Below are 15,903 nucleotides of genomic sequence, written 5' to 3' on the forward strand. Positions count from 1 at the left end.
AATTACCAGAGCAATCACTGTCACAGGGCATGGGACATTGTGGGACATCTGCTGAAGGACTACTGGGTCGACAAATGTCACGCAGTTTCACACTCACACTACATTGATCTCAGTAGGTCAACCATGGCTCAAGACCATTTGGGGAGGTGGTTTTACTGCGTCTCCATAACAGGGCTCTTAAAACAGCTGGAGACAACCTTGAGTGTAGACACATGCACAAATAGGTCAACGTAACATGTTGACCAGCCATTAGTGTTAGCAACCTGCAGTTTACAGACAGCAATGATTTCCTGCTCCTTTCACAAGTCTGCGTCAAAGTTAAGAACAGCAAGGCAAACGAGTAGGCACAAAACAAAGAAAACACCAAAATCTGATCAGATAAGAGCACAGTCTCAGCAAGGGGCCATGGTAACAGTACAGCATTCCATCGGTCACCACTAGAACCTAATCAATAGAATTTTAGCCTCAGATACAGTAGGATGTACAAGGTCCCTTATATTAAACAATGCAAATTTGAATGCAGGTGAAGGCTCATGAGTTAACCATATTGGATGACAACTACAATGAGTCAAAAACTAATTTTTCTGATTGGCATTATCCACAGGTCAGAGTCAATAGTGCTTTTACTTTATAAGAGTCATTCCACTTATGTCTTTAACACAAACTGCAAATGAGACACCGACTCAGCAAGTTACATTCAAAACTCTCACTCTATCAGTACTATATAGTTTTTAACAGAATAGTTTCTTCTGCTCAGAGACAGAGGCAGTATACTTCAGCGGAGTGAACTGGAACAGATTTACCATCAACACTTCACATAAGATTTTTTTCCTGTGCACAGATGTGTTTACTCACACTATGCCTCATTGATGCTGGAGGTATAGCAACAGAGCTTGGTCTCCTTCCTTCACCGTTTTTCAGGCACTTAGTGAAATGGTTTTTGCTTTTGTTATTTTCCCTTCGGTTGTTTCCAAGCCAAGGCTATAATTAGGATCCAAAAGGGACCTATGTACTCTTCTGATAAAGAGCAGCCTGCTAAATAATAGCATGTGTACACGCAAACACACAAACACACAAGCATACGTATTGTTAGAGGAACGAAAGATGTTTGAGACTAAAAGATTTCAAAGGCTTTAGCTGTCTACTGCTTTTCTGTAGCAGATTCCAAATGGCTGCATTACGCGTGCCTGGCCATAGCGAGCTCATGCACTCAGACGGATTCTGCCTCTCCTCTATGCACTCATCACATTATAGTTAAATGCTTACAGAAGCAACTGTACGGCAACGAGGTTTGGGTGCACTATGTGGTTTTCGTTCTTCAACCCCCTCAGCTTCTCTCCCCCACCCCAAGACAAATTGCATTAAAGGGACGTCAGGTTTGAAATCATTTTTCAAAAACAAATTGCTTACCTTCATTGTAAATACTACTCAAAAGGATTAAGACTCTTTAAAAGACTCTTTAAAAGCAAAAACAAAAACACAAATAAAACCACACAATCCAAAGTTTTGGGTTTATACTACCAAACAACGTCTCTTTAAAATGGGAATTGAGCACAACTCTATTTCTTAATAAGTCACACAGACCAGATCCCACAATCCCTTGCTCACACAAGTACTCCTACGGACTTCAATTAGGGAATAGGGTTTGCAGGATCAGGCCTTAAATCAATTACTAAACATCTCAAAATTGCTGTCCACTCAAAAAATATATATATATATATATATATATATATATTTCAGCAGATAACTAAATACTGATGTAGCTCTGAACTGATTCCAAGATCTCTTCCCTGGTAAAAGTAGTTTTGTTTTTTACCTTCAGTCACCAGCTGGTAAAGAGCGCGGGGGAGGGGGTGAGGGGGGAAACCCTCAGAATTCCAGAGTCAAGTTACAAGTTTTGTTAACAAGCTTTCTGTAAGCTAGTCACTTTTTAATACTATTACAAGGAATATCAGTGACCTTAGACTATACAAGACCTAATTGCCAAGATAAGAAAGGATATTCAGTGTAGAACAAAAAGAAACTGAAGGTTCTCCTTCTTTCCATTGTTTGACATTTTGAAAAGAGAGGACAGTTGAGTATAATGTATTTTAGTTCTCCCTTGTGCCAGGTTATAACATGACATGTTTCCAAGGCAGTGATGCCTTGATCACAGTCTTTCAAATAATTTAAAATGTTGTTCAAAGACATCAATTCTTTATTTTGGGGGGTGGGAGAGAGGCAGGGAGAGAAGGAAGAAGTATAGAATAGTCATGAATTAATTACATCAAAACAAAACATTAGTGGCTAATTCATTCTTTACAACCATGGTGGAGCAAGCAAAGGAGAAGAGAAGAGTTAGAGCCTCAAGAATCCCCATCTCTTCATTATTCTTGCTACACCACCATAGTGTACATAGCACTTTAGAAACACAGAAACTACCATACTAGATCAAACCTATGGTCAACTTAGTCCAACGTCCTACCTCCCGCAGTGGCCAGGACCAGATATTTCACAGAAAAGTGTAAGAAAACCTACTATAGGTAGCTGTGGAGTTGCCTACCCTCCATGAAAGTCTCATCATAAGATACTGACAAACTCTGAAACATGAGGTTCTCTCCTCCTTCCAATACTATTTTATTAGCATTAACTATGACAATTCTGGATACTCTTATTGCCCTCATAAAATGTCTAGTCCCTCTTTGAATCGTGCTAAATTCTTGGCCTCAAGTACATCCTCTGGCAATGAGTTCCAAAGCCAAACGATGTGTTGTGTATGAAAGTATTTCTCTTTATCACTTTCAGTTCTTCCAAACACATGTAGCAGTGTGGGGGACAAAATTCCCACAGAAATGTGAATGGAAGAACGGTTCAGCAAGGCAGATGCACACAGCATAGAGTAAAACATTAACAGGGGTGAAACAGACAATGAGGACAAAGATGTAGGTGAGTTACAGAACTTTATGAAGTAGGAGACTGGGAACCAGGGGAGGGAAATGGAGTATGGGATAACGGATATCAACACAAGAGGCAAAGAAGAAATTTGCATTATGTTACTAGATGAAGAGGCAAGAGCTGGATGGTGAGACAGAAGTTTACCACAATCTAGGAGGAAGCTCAGAAGAAAGTATACTGAGATTTTGGCATTGGAAAGAGAGAAATAGAAGCAGATACTGAAGCGAGCAGGGCATGGCAAGCTATGTGAAGAGAGAAGGAAAAGTAGGAGTCAGTAGGGACCCCAAGGTTGTGAGTTGGGCAAAAGGAAAGATAATGAAGTCATCAAAGATTGAGAAAAGAAGAAAAGAGAAAAGGTTTAAGGAAAAAAAGGAGTTCAGGTTTTCAAAAGTTTGAAATGAAGAAGTGATAGGACATGCATTCATTCTCGAAGCACTCATATTAAAAGTGACCACCCTACATTGGGCCTGGAAAAGGATCCTACTGAAGACAGTCAACTCCATCTTAAGATGACAAGAAGGACTGCTACATAGCAAGACAACTTCTAACAGCCCAAGAAGAGGACAAAGCACATATCCAATATAGCCATGTAGTAGCATGTTGTCTAGTGGGAAATTTAAAGTGATTCAACTTTACAAATACATATTAAGGACTCAAAAGGATATGGCGAAATCACTATTATGCTTCACAAAAATAGACATCTACATCTTATTCTCAAGAGAAAATTCTTTCCCCTTATATTTTCCTTAGACATTTCTCAAATTACTACCACCACTCTGTCTTAATGTTCTGCCACCTTTAATTTCCCTTCCAATGTTCAGCACCATGTGTGTTACTGCAGTAGCACAGAGAAAACTGAAGGAAAGAAGAACAATCTGTTCCCAAGAGCAATCATCTTAAAGGTGTGTACTACACACAATGCAGTCAAAACTCTTATCTCCACTTTGTAAGCCATAAGAGTTTCTGTCTTTTAAAATGTGCTATATGGTGCCTGTACCGTGCCCCATTGCTTAGAGCAGCATTTCTCAAATGCGGACACCAGGCGCTTTTCTTGAGGCCACAGCCTCCTGGGCTATGATCTGTGGGGAGCGGGGCAAAGCAGCGGCCTCTCCCCGTCCCTGTTGCTCCTGGATGCACCATCTTGGTGTCAGTTTCTGGGGCCACCAGCAGGGTTTGGGCCCTGCCCCCCTCTGGAGACGTCTGGGGCACAACACTGGAGGAGCTGGCAGCCAGTGAATTCCCCACCTTCCCGGGGCAGTGGGGCTCAGGCTTTGGGCTTAAGCCTTGAGCCGGCGGGGCGGCAGGCTCCGGCTGCAGGGCTCCAGGCTCCAGCCCTGGGCTCCGGCTGCATGGCAGGAGGCCCCAAGCTCCATCTGTGCAGCTTCAGCATCCCCGGGCTCTGTCCACTGTCTGCAGAGCTTCAGGTTCCAGCCTCCCCGATCACCCCAGCCCTATGGCCTCCGCTGCCTCCCCCAACCCCCATCCAGGGTTTAATTTGTTCCCAGGCTTGCCGGGGCTGAGCAAGTCTGCTGTGAAAAGTGATACTTGTATGTTTGTTAATATCACTTTTCAAAACAGACTTATTAGCTAGCAATAAATAAATTACAATGATTTGTACGTGTATATGTGCAAATTTATTTGTTTTTCCTAAAGCTAATTAAGTATTTTAGGAAAAAGAGAGTGAGAGCAGCCACAAGCAAGAGTTGATTCCCGCACTCTGAGGCCTGGTCTACACTAGGACTTTAATTCGGATTTAGCTGCCTTAATCCGAATTAACCCTTCACCCGTCCACACTACAGAGCCAGTTAATTCGAATTAAAGGGCCCTTTAAATCGATTTCTGTACTCCACCTCGACGAACGGAGTAGAGCCTAAATCGATTTTGTTAATTCGAATTAGGGTTAGTGTGGCCGCACACCACCGAATTAATGTGGTTTAAAACCGAATTAAGGTGCTTAGTGTGGCCGCGCACAATCGAATTTATACAACCTGTTTCCCAAATTCGAATTATCTAAATTCGGATTAATCCTGTAGTGTAGACATACCCTGAGGCCACCAAATAATTTGTCCTGAAAACCCCTGGCCTAGAAATCAGAAAAGTGGAAACTACCTCTGATGAGCCCCGACAGTACTAGCACTAGCACAGCAATGAATCCACTTCTGATGTTTTTCCTTACTTTAGTTGCAAAGGTGACTATAAAACTGAAGACAGTAAGACAGATCAGAAAGAAGGAGAAAAAAGTCTGCAGCGTATGCGCAATGGCTACTATAGTACCTAGAGGATGTGCAATCTAAACTTCTGTATACTACTGAAAGTGGTCTAGAAAACTGACAAAGTACCAAAGAAATCTAGTTTGGCACTGAATAAGAATTCCTCCTTTCCACCAAGAAGAGGGGAAGATTGGAATGAAACCACTCCAAAAAACAACAATTTGAGCAGGATGTGGAAGCCAGTTTGCAGGGGACTCCAAATTAGGATGAAAAGAAAATGATTAAGTGAAGACAGTCTTCTTTGTTAAATAGCCAATTATACAAAATTAAAATATTAATGTGAATTAAGTCCTGCTCTTCCCTATGAACCTTTTCAGTTTTTCTACAGCACCCATCACCACAGAAACATATGAAAGAGCCACCACTGTATGAAAGAGTACCATCGCCTGCTTCACCAATTATGGGACCACATTTTTTGCATCAGGCAGTGAAACAAGGCAGCTTCCCTTTTTAATCTTTATGAACAGGGATATGTGGTGGAGTTTTCATTCCTTAATTATATCAACAAATAGCTGACGCAGATGATGCAACATATTTGTAAACTCATTTGATTCAAAGCCATCTTGAGCGAAAAACTGCTGTTCACTTCCCAGAGATCAGTATTTCCATATGACCAGTCACTGATCTTCTCCAATAGTACAAGTGACAGAACCTTCATGAGCCAGCTTTCCACCAAGCACTTAAATACGATGTAGTAAGACAAACCTTCACACTACCACCATTTATGCCATTTAAGCCGTTCTTACTTGTGTCCCATTTGTGGCATGACTTTTCCAAGAGGACTAGTTAACTAAAACAACAGGGAAAGTAATCAGTCTGCGTGTGTTTTCACTGTTTAAACACAATTACCAGCTGTGGAGAAAATTACATTTTAGGGATTTCACTGCTTTTTAAAAAAAAAAGCTATTTCCCCAAAGTATATTCTTCAGGTTCTGACAAGCGGTAGGGAGCAGAGATTACTTTTTATCTGGCCCCATTTTTGGCTGCCTCATTTTAGTAGTGCACTTCTCGCTGGGAGATGGCTCTCGCCTCTTCATTTGAATAGCTCAGCTGTCGGGAGTCCCTTTGATCCCCTGGGAGAACGAATACATGGCAAGCACTTTATTAACCCCAAATCTGCTCCTGAACCAAATAATTATGCTGACACCTTCTGCCTGTCTGTGCAGCTATTATACTATTACCAGGAGGGGGTATTTGCATTCACTCTTGCCTTTGAACCACTATATCCAACTCCTACCCTAATATGGTAATGGATCACTAGGTCACCACAGCTGAGTTCCAGTATGAAGTCTGTAATGTCAGTGACAAGACTAGGTAAGCAGGACTTGTATAGATAACATATGGTCCAACCTTTTCAATACTGTAGGCCAGATGCTAGTTTTGGGGCATCTCCATGGGCCACATTCAGAAACAGAATTCCAGATTCTAGAATCAGATCATTTTTAGGATGATTTAGCCATTAAGACATAAATGGGCTTAAGAAATAATATCAAATTAAATTGAGAATAACTCATCTCTTAGTAAGATCCCTGAAGAAAAGGTTTTCCTTGCACTAGAGTCCAAATGTGGACATCAGTCTTCATAGAGGCAAGTCAGGGATAGTAGCCAAGGGTGTTGTTCTCCAATTTGTTGTGATATTTTGACTTCATGTGTTTTATAACTGAGAACTTTCAAAATCGGCAATGAACTCGGCTAAGATATCTAACATAAAATTTCCAAGAAGCTGCAAAAGAACATCAGCCATCTCAGTTGCGATTTCCTTGCATGATGGAAAATGGGTGATATTCTTCTGAAGGGGCACATTGAAGAGTCCAGGTTTTCTGCGGAATGCATTGACATGATCCATAAGAGTAGAAATATTCTGATCTCAACCTTGCAGCTAGAGACTGAGTACACTGAGATAAGCGGTTATATCTGTTAGGAAGGCCAGTGAGCAGAGAAGTGCTTGGTCATCCAGCTGCTCTTGAAACTGGGTGATGTTGCTTATTTTCTCTTCTTTCAGAAATGCAAGGCTCTCCTTTCTAAGTGAAGAAAAGCATAGAAGGCACTCATCCACACTCAGCCACCAAACTTGTAAACAAAGGGGCAAATCCCTATACTCTGCATTCAGCTCCTCAAGGAAGCCGATACGTTTTCTGAGCCTCTGTACTGTTTCCTCCATAGGTGATGCTAACCACTTAGTTTGAAATGTTCTATTCTCTACATCTACTTTTCTTTTCTTACTGCAGCCATTGCGATTACTTGCACCCTTGCACTGTGATTATTGTTGCAGCACGTTTAAACGTGCTAAGTTTCAAATCCACAAAACACACACCACAACACACAGATATGCTCACAGCAGAAATTTGAAAGCAGATACCTCCTGACTCAAGGAGGAGACTCTGGCAGCAGCCCTACAGCCACCACAAGGAGCACATGCAATTGAAAATTATTCATGGGGGACAGACAGAATCATCCTACAGACTGGATCTGGCCCTCGGACCACCACTTGGACCAAAGTCTCCAAGGTCCTAGAAATGCCTCTCACCTCTGGAGTCCTGGGTTTAAATTCTCACTTATTATCACAAGCAAAAAGATTCCTATAGTCTCATTCAGGTTCTTAACTTATTTCATCTGACCACTTCAGAAAGCCACCCCACAATTTAAAATCGTTTCTATTGAAATCAGGCCAACAATCATGGTGCTGCAGCACCGAGGAGATGCATAGACAGCTATGTGGAAGAAGCATGCACAAATCTTACCTTCACTATGCTTTATTTCTTTAAAGAAACAAAGTCAGGAGAAGTAAGTTACATGCTGATGGTTGTGTGTATTCAATATTTGTCTTTATGAGAGAGAATGAAAAAAGTTTAACACTTTTCTGGACCAACTTCAATCACAACCATCTTCAGAATGGCTGGTCACTTGAACTTCCATTTTGTTTGTCGGAGACATTTTCTGCTATTTCTACCTCTGTAACACTCAATATTAGTATCAAATCTGTCTGTACTTAACCAATGGAACTGACCTTCAAGACTGAATTGAGAAACTAGATCAGGACAAAAGCCATCACAAAAGCCAAAAGTAATTGACATCACTATACAAGATTAATGTTGCCCTGTTTATGCCATTTTTGTTTTAATGACTTAACAAAAAGGTAGAAGTCTCAGTTTACAGATTAGCAATTTCAATATTCAATAGACAAAAAAATCCTTTGTTTTAACATTATTCATTAAATGAAACTAGCATGGATGGAACACTATCAGACAGAGGAAATGCAAGCCACCCCCCCCAAAATTAAGATATCACGGCCAACAGGCCTTGTATTTCTGAATGAATGTGTTCCAGGGACTGGGTCACTAGAACTTCTCATGTATTCCAAGTCACAGTATTAATTCCTTGTATTAATATAATGCCTTTCATCTTAATTGATTGTAAACTGTTCTACAGGCTATATATACACACACAATATGTCATGTATAAATTATACCTTTATGCTCAACTTGCACTTGTCCTTTAGTCTAGGCCTCCCTCCTTTACAACCACAGCTGCTCTGCTCTTACTTTTGTATAATTGCACTGCCCCTCCCTTTGTTCCCTCTGCTCCTTCTGTATATTTTCCCTCCTACTGCCCAAGACCTTTCCTTCCAGACAAGACACGGCTGCAGATCTCCAGTCCCCACCCGCAGCCCTATTAAGCTTCTGTTTCATTTTGTATTAAAATACTCAACTGGAAAAAGCTTAACCTCCCCAACTCAACTGCATTAAAGAGAAACAGGCTAACCATAAACAGACATTTCTAATCAGACCCCAGGGGGTGTGCTGGGGAAACCTGGGGCAGGGCTTTGAAGTTTTACATCAGTTTTCCCTACTCCTGCATCTGAGTGATAGCCCTGGGTTCTCTCAGCACTCCACCCACAATATCACCAGTGTGCAATTTCAGTTTGTATTAAACCCAACTGGGAAAACTAAGTAGCTCACAAGTTTTTTACTACTACACAAAACTGAAGAGCTATGCAGGACACACTAAGGAAACCTGCAGTCAGCTAAGGACAGAATAGAGAAGGGCAAATAAAGAAAAGGAGGGAAAACATTTTAAAAAGAGCAATTTAAACTAAGTTTTCACATCTACAAAAACCAAGTATTAACATACAAAAATAAATGTATTTTTAAAAAGTACTTCTAAAGTACAAATACATCACGTTATAAAATTAGTGACTTTATATATTAGTAAGAGACACAATAAATGTTATTTGACCAAAAATAGGTATTTTTAAAGGATGTACAGATAGCTGTGTGCTCTCTGGTAGCTTAACTTTAGTAACTACACCGCCCTAGTTTTGTAACCATAGTCCTCTCCTGTTTGTTCCTCATTTTTTCATCTCTTATATTTAGGCCCCAGTCATGCAATATGATCTACTAATCTGGACCTTTGTACCAACTGAAGCCCCATTAAAGTTAACAGTATTCCATCCAATTGGAAAATGAGGGCTGTGAATACAAGCTCTTTGGGACAGAGAATGTCTCATTCCCTTATCAGGCACCTAACACTTTCAGGTGCTATACAAATAAAAGTACATTTTGAATGACATAGCAACATATTTTTATGATGAGACCAGAACATATCTGATTAGTATCACCACTTTGGCCTCAAAGCCACCATTTGTCCTGTTCAGTTTATATAATTAGAAAAAAAAACCTCAATATCAAGAACTCTATTGAGTTTTGCAGCTAAATTATGCTTCTGTTTAATCCAGGAGTGCCCTGCATGTCACAGCCTTAATACCAGACAAATGACCTATTATTTTCAATGTGTTGCTGACAACAGAACTAACAAAACAATGTTGCTGAACTCCACATTCACGGAGCACAAGAGAATAAAATACCACACAAATCCTCTTTTCTGCAAGCTCTGTTGATATCATTGTTAAGGCTACAACCACAGCAAGAAGCCCCTTCAACTGTATCCACAGTGAAAAAACGGAGAGAGGGCAAAAAGCAGCTGTGATCTCACCAACTCCTGGTCAGACAGATGGCTTATGCAAAACCAGCTTTCTGTCCTATAATGAAAACATTCTTAAAATCCACCTCCTCTGGATTTCCTCAGGGGCAAATTGAAACAATTTCCTTTTGTAAACTATTACAAGAGCTTAAGTAAATGGTCACAAGTATTTCTGGCCAGTAGCTCAGTATTACAGAATGAAAAACACAGAATAATTCACATAAATTGTGTCTGTTTGGAAGTGCACCTGGCTTATAAGGCATTCCTTTGAAAATGTGGGCAAGACCATGAAGCCAGCAAGAGGGCATTTATCTGATTAAAAATACTACCCTCATTCACATTTGCTTACTGTAAATCAAATCTTAAAATATAATGGAAGTACAAGGAAAGTACGTTTTAAATTAAAAAGGATGTTCTACTAGCTGTGTAAGCCCTAGACTGTGTAAATAAACAAAAGTTTTACAATCCAAGAAAAATGATCCTTTTAAATGTGCTTTTTACTGTTTGTTTCCTTTCTGCATCCTACTTAGCAGTAATAAAAATGGACCCGTTCCCTTTTTTGGGCTCTTTAGTACTCATGCAGTGTTTGTATTGCAAGTCCTAAGCCTAAGGGATCTCTTAAAGTAAGAAAATAAAACTGCATTACTGAAAACTTTAGCACCAGAATTTCAAAGATACTTCTAATATTCTAAAGTTAATACAGCTAAGGAAGTTGGTTTCTTAAAAATGACTTTGTCAGTGTCCTGTTAAACCCTGAACAGGAACTATGAAAAAAACATGGCTTGTGTGTAGAAAAATAACACCGTATGCAAATTTTCAAACTTTTATATTGAATGTAACAAGGCACTTTGTTTTGACCTGCTAATTGTTCTTACTATCAATACATGAAAACAGTTGGATTTCATCATGTTAAAAGTTCCTTTACCTGGTATCTTACCATTCCCAGACGTACTTGTTTTATAAAATATGTTCAAGAGTTCATATTTTTAAATCACTATCCAAGTGCTACTCTTACTCAGTTCCAAAGCACTCTGCAGTTTGACCATTGACACAGCGCTCAAAATAGTCAAGTCAAGAGTGCTGACTATTGCTGCAGTGTGTAATTTTTTTTCTTTCTACACACTTTCACACACTCCCCCAAAAAGCAGAAGTGATAACAGAATATGAGGGGCAATTTAAAATACACCTAGACCTAGTGGCTGATGACAGATTTTAAAAAGCATCCTGCAAAACAAGACAGACAAGTCCAAGAGTGGAGCTAACAACACACACGTCCTGTCCCCCCCCCCAAAAAAAATTAAATTAAATTTTAAAAAAAGAGCCTCTATCACCTGATCTGAAACTGACTGGCTACATTTATTTAGCAGACCACAGCTGAAGTCTGAGTCTCCCAACTGGAGATTTAACAAACAAAAAACCACCCCCCAAACACACAGGTAGAACCTGATCTAAAGCTCACTGAAGTTGTCAATTAAAAGATTTCCAATTGACTTCAGTAGGTTCGGGATCAGTCCTTGGGGCCCAAATCTGCTCAGACTTGAGTGCCCAATTCCCACTTGCTTCAATGAAGTTTTAGGGCACTCTGAAATTCACAGAAGGGACTTGGCACCACCTCAGAACTAGGACTTTCAATTACAACCTCTTTAGGACATGGAACATACATTACTCTAACAGATGCCATGTAAATCCACAGTTATAAGTGGCTAATAATTCATGATTCATTCCAGATGAAATGCAGGAGCAATTCAATATCTAACAAACAGGGACAGAGTTGGTCTCTTTTATAACCTTTGTGAGCCTATGATTTACAAATTCTTGAAAATCATCTCCCTCAGAACTAGATTTGTGTGCCATGTTTATTATTCACCTCCACTGTGGTTGCAATTCCCACACTGACAAGCAAATGTTTCAGGGTTAAGCTACTTAAACAATTCATGGCTATTGTGTGAGAGTGACAAGAAGCAACAATGTAGCACACCCCTCTGCAACTTATGAAATCTTAATGCAAATGCCTATAACTTCAACTATTAATGCCAATTTATTCTGCAACTCCTGTTCCTAATACACAATGAGCACTCAAAAGCCACAAACATGCTTAAGATTGCTGAAAGTTTATAATGGATTAGTGTTTTGCACTCAGTTTTATTTGCATAATTTATACTGAGTGCTTCCATTAATACTTTGATGACAGGAAGTATCAATTGTTCAGAGAGTTACAATCCAAATCAAAAGGTTGTCCCACATTACATGCACACAGGAGTTTATGTTATACATAACGTTAGACACAAATGCAACTGCCCTTTAAAAAAAAAAAAAAAAAAAAAACATCCTTGTTAAAATGTGTTCTTGTCTGTACTGCCAGATAAGAGTTCTGGTATGTACAGATCTGTATAAAATTACAGTTGGTTACACAGATCTAAAAAGTATGAATAAACAGCTCTAAATATTAATGGTTTTGAAGAGTGAGCATTTCCATCATTTTAATGCAGCTATTAAAACCAAATCTCACATGCATCTCTATCTCATGTAATCTTTTCATTGTTTAATTTATGATCACTCCAAATGTGCACAGCAAGTCCACTTTTTGACAAGAATATGCAAAAGTTAAGGGAAAGATTCAAAGTCTCCTGGTTGGAACAGCAGGGATGAACTCTAAAAAGAGCAACTGAAATTAAAGGATGTATGTCTATATCATATTAGCACCTAGAAGCCAAATACAAATGTATGAACAGCTTTCTGTATGCCAAAAAAGCTCTGCTCTTCCACTCTTCCTGGAATTAGTTAACTGTTATTTAATGGGAGAATCTGTCACCTTCCATTCCTCATCCATGATACCCAGTCACTTTTCAGCCTCTGCTGTTGAGAAAGTCTTGTGCAAAGATGAGTCTTGTAGCTTGCTCACAAAACAGACTCAGTCACACCCTGATCACTGATGGCACAATTTCCACAGTCAAAGAGCTTCCAAAGACAATGCTTGGTCCCCATCTCTTGCAAGTTTCATCATGGGCTCCAGCAACTGTAGCATTCCCATAAACTCAACTGTCTTGGTGGACTGTGAATGCAGAGTCCTTAAGATAACTAATCCTCAGGCCATTAAGTGAAGATAAGAATCAGGACATTCAAGTGGACCCAGAGTTGAATGGAGAGAGCTAGTGGAGTGCCCTAAGCTCTGGCAAGATGGGGCACTTTGTATCACCTAGAGCTTTCAAGAGACTCTCACTCTACATAAGGAAGGTAGCATGTTGAAGATGTCCAAAATGGAGGTTGGAAGAAGAATAGTTTCATATGGTTACATCCTCACCCAAGAGGTTCTCTAATTGTGGTCTGCGAGCTCCATTCAGGTGGTCCACAGATAGTTCCTTCTAAGGTGTGCGCCTGGGCAGCCGCACACAACAGAATGAAGGGCCACCTGCCTGATTAGTGGAGCTGGACAGGCATGGCTCCACTAATTAGGTGCCTGGATCCTGGAGAAGATGCACATGTAAGGTAAGGTAGTGGCCTTGGGGGGGGGGGGGGGAAGGGGGGGGGAGGGGGGGGGGGGCTGGGGGGGGAGAAGAGGGGATGGGGGAAATTTAGGACATGCAGGGCTGCGGTGGCCAGAGAAAGAGGCGACTTTCCCCAGCTCCAGGGCTCCAGCTGCTGGGGAAGAGATGGTCGTCCTCTCCAGCCTCAGCTCTGTGGCTGCTCTGGCAGGGGAGAGACACCCCCCTCCTTCCCAGCAGCCGCTCGGGGGCTGCCGTGGCGGGGGACAGAGAAAGAGAGAGCACATCCATCACATTAGAAAGGTAAGACTACTGATATTAAAATAGGAGTTGTGTGCTTTTATTTGTAGAACAAAAAACGTTAATTATTATAGTTTTTTTTATATAGTGCTTTTATCCAAAGCTCTTTACAATAGTTAGCTAACAGTACAAACATTTGGAAAGATCATTAAGTGATCCGCCGAGACCCTCAGCAATTTTCAAGTAGTCCGTGGAAAAAAAAAAAAAAAAAAAGGTTTGAGAACCACTGGCCTAGCCAAAGGACTATGCCCAAAGATGTGGGAGAAGCCATTCCTCAGCTTGCTTGACCAGGAGCAGTGATTAATCCAATAGGACCCTAAAACTGCATTCTCTGATTAACAGGGGGGCTGATTCAGGTGTTCCAGATAATTTTTAAGTGACTCTGGCAGGAAGGAAGAAACAACTGTATTGTTGGGCTGCACTGAACCCCTGGATGAAAAGCAGAGGGCTTTATTATTTAAGCATGAGACCCATCATAAGACAAATCCTGCAGTTCATCAGAATTGCTTCAGGCAATGGGAGTTTTGCATGAGTCAAAACTACAAAATTTAGCATTCAACCATATGCTGTTAGCATACTGGTAGCATTGGAGACCGACCATATGTCCTGCATAAATGTTGGGGAGGAAAGAGTTTTCAACTAACCCAAAAGTTATAGCCCAATCAGAAAAGTTGTCCTGTAGTTTGAAAATCTCACTGCGAAATAAGATGTGTAAGTGCTTTCCAATATTAGTTTGTTTGTTTTTTTAAAAGGAATACCTCAAAATATTATCCTACTAAGAGTGTTTTCACTGAAATGGATTATGGTGCTACCCAATGCAAAGAACTTAGACCCTTAAGGTAAATAAAACCTTTATTAAATATTGTGTTTTAGAGAAGTACTAATTGCAATTTACATCTACCTACTTATCTCGAGTTTGGGACTGTAAAAACTTTATTTATGGAAAAAGGGCAACGTTTTTGTGCTAATTTTGTTCAGGTTCCTAGCTTCAATTTCCTCTAAGTTCATATAAAGGCCACAACATACATAAAAATATAGAAACCTAGAAGAAAAATCTGCCCCAAAACACAGAAGTACCATATTTATATTCAAGCATTACCAGTTTCTTTTTAAAACTATTTAAACAAAGCCTTTGCAGAGATAATTTTCAATGAAATAAAACCAAGTATAGAATATACTTGTTGCAACGATAAAATTAATTTACAGCAAAGATCCATTTACATTCCAACCCACAAATCTGTTTCAATATTACTCCTCACTACCTTTTTTACCAAGTTAAAAGGTTAAACCAGAGGCAGCAGGGTTTTCAATTGTGTTTTTTTCAGTAAATAAAAGTTGTACAATTCTAACATCAAATCAAATGAATGAAATCTAGCTTCAGTCTTCTAAACTTACCTTTTTTACAATGACTCAAAACAAGAGACTACCCAGACCTTTACATTTCTTCACAATTCAGTTTCCTTTTTAATTTTTAACAGACAGACCCAGTAAAATGCAAGCTCCTCCACGCTTTTCAACTATAGACAAGAACAGGATGTAGATGCAGCCTTGACCTACAACATTAACAATCCACACCCATTTCTGGTGAAACAGCAAGAAGAGTTACCACAGGCCCCTCCCCTCGGAAGCAGCTCAGCAATCAAATACTTCTGAAGCTGACTATTCAACAGGTCACCCTCTGCACCTCAGGAAGTTAAGTTGTAACTGATTATCTTTGTATGAAAGCTGCTGATTTACTGACCACTTGCATTACTGGAGTGCTAAGAAAAGTCAACTTCTTTATCAGTTCTCTATACCTGATTTCAATTTGTGCTCTACACAGAAGACGAAGATTCATTTAGAATGAAATTGATCTAGAATTCAATTTCTGTGAGCATGTCTTTAGATGTAGAGACGCAGGTTTTGTTTGGTCTAGACAGATTTAGAAAAACGTTTTA

At 40.0% G+C, this 15,903-nt stretch overlaps 1 protein-coding gene across 4 annotated transcripts in view; it reads right to left on the minus strand.

The window, feature by feature from the left end:
* EPB41 (erythrocyte membrane protein band 4.1) overlaps positions 1-15,380 on the minus strand; it is a 102,430-nt gene extending 87,050 nt beyond the window's left edge. For all 4 annotated transcript variants that reach the window (XM_029912678.1, XM_029912677.1, XM_029912676.1 and 1 more), the window contains exon 1: positions 15,362-15,380. The gene's annotated coding sequence lies outside the window, so the exon portion shown is untranslated. The remainder of the gene's footprint in view (positions 1-15,361) is intronic.
* Positions 15,381-15,903: the final 523 nt, after the last annotated feature.

This window comes from Terrapene carolina, unplaced genomic scaffold (genome assembly GCF_002925995.2).
Source record: "Terrapene carolina triunguis isolate 2854851 unplaced genomic scaffold, T_m_triunguis-2.0 Scaffold236, whole genome shotgun sequence".
In the NCBI taxonomy this organism is placed as follows: Eukaryota; Metazoa; Chordata; order Testudines; family Emydidae; genus Terrapene; species Terrapene triunguis.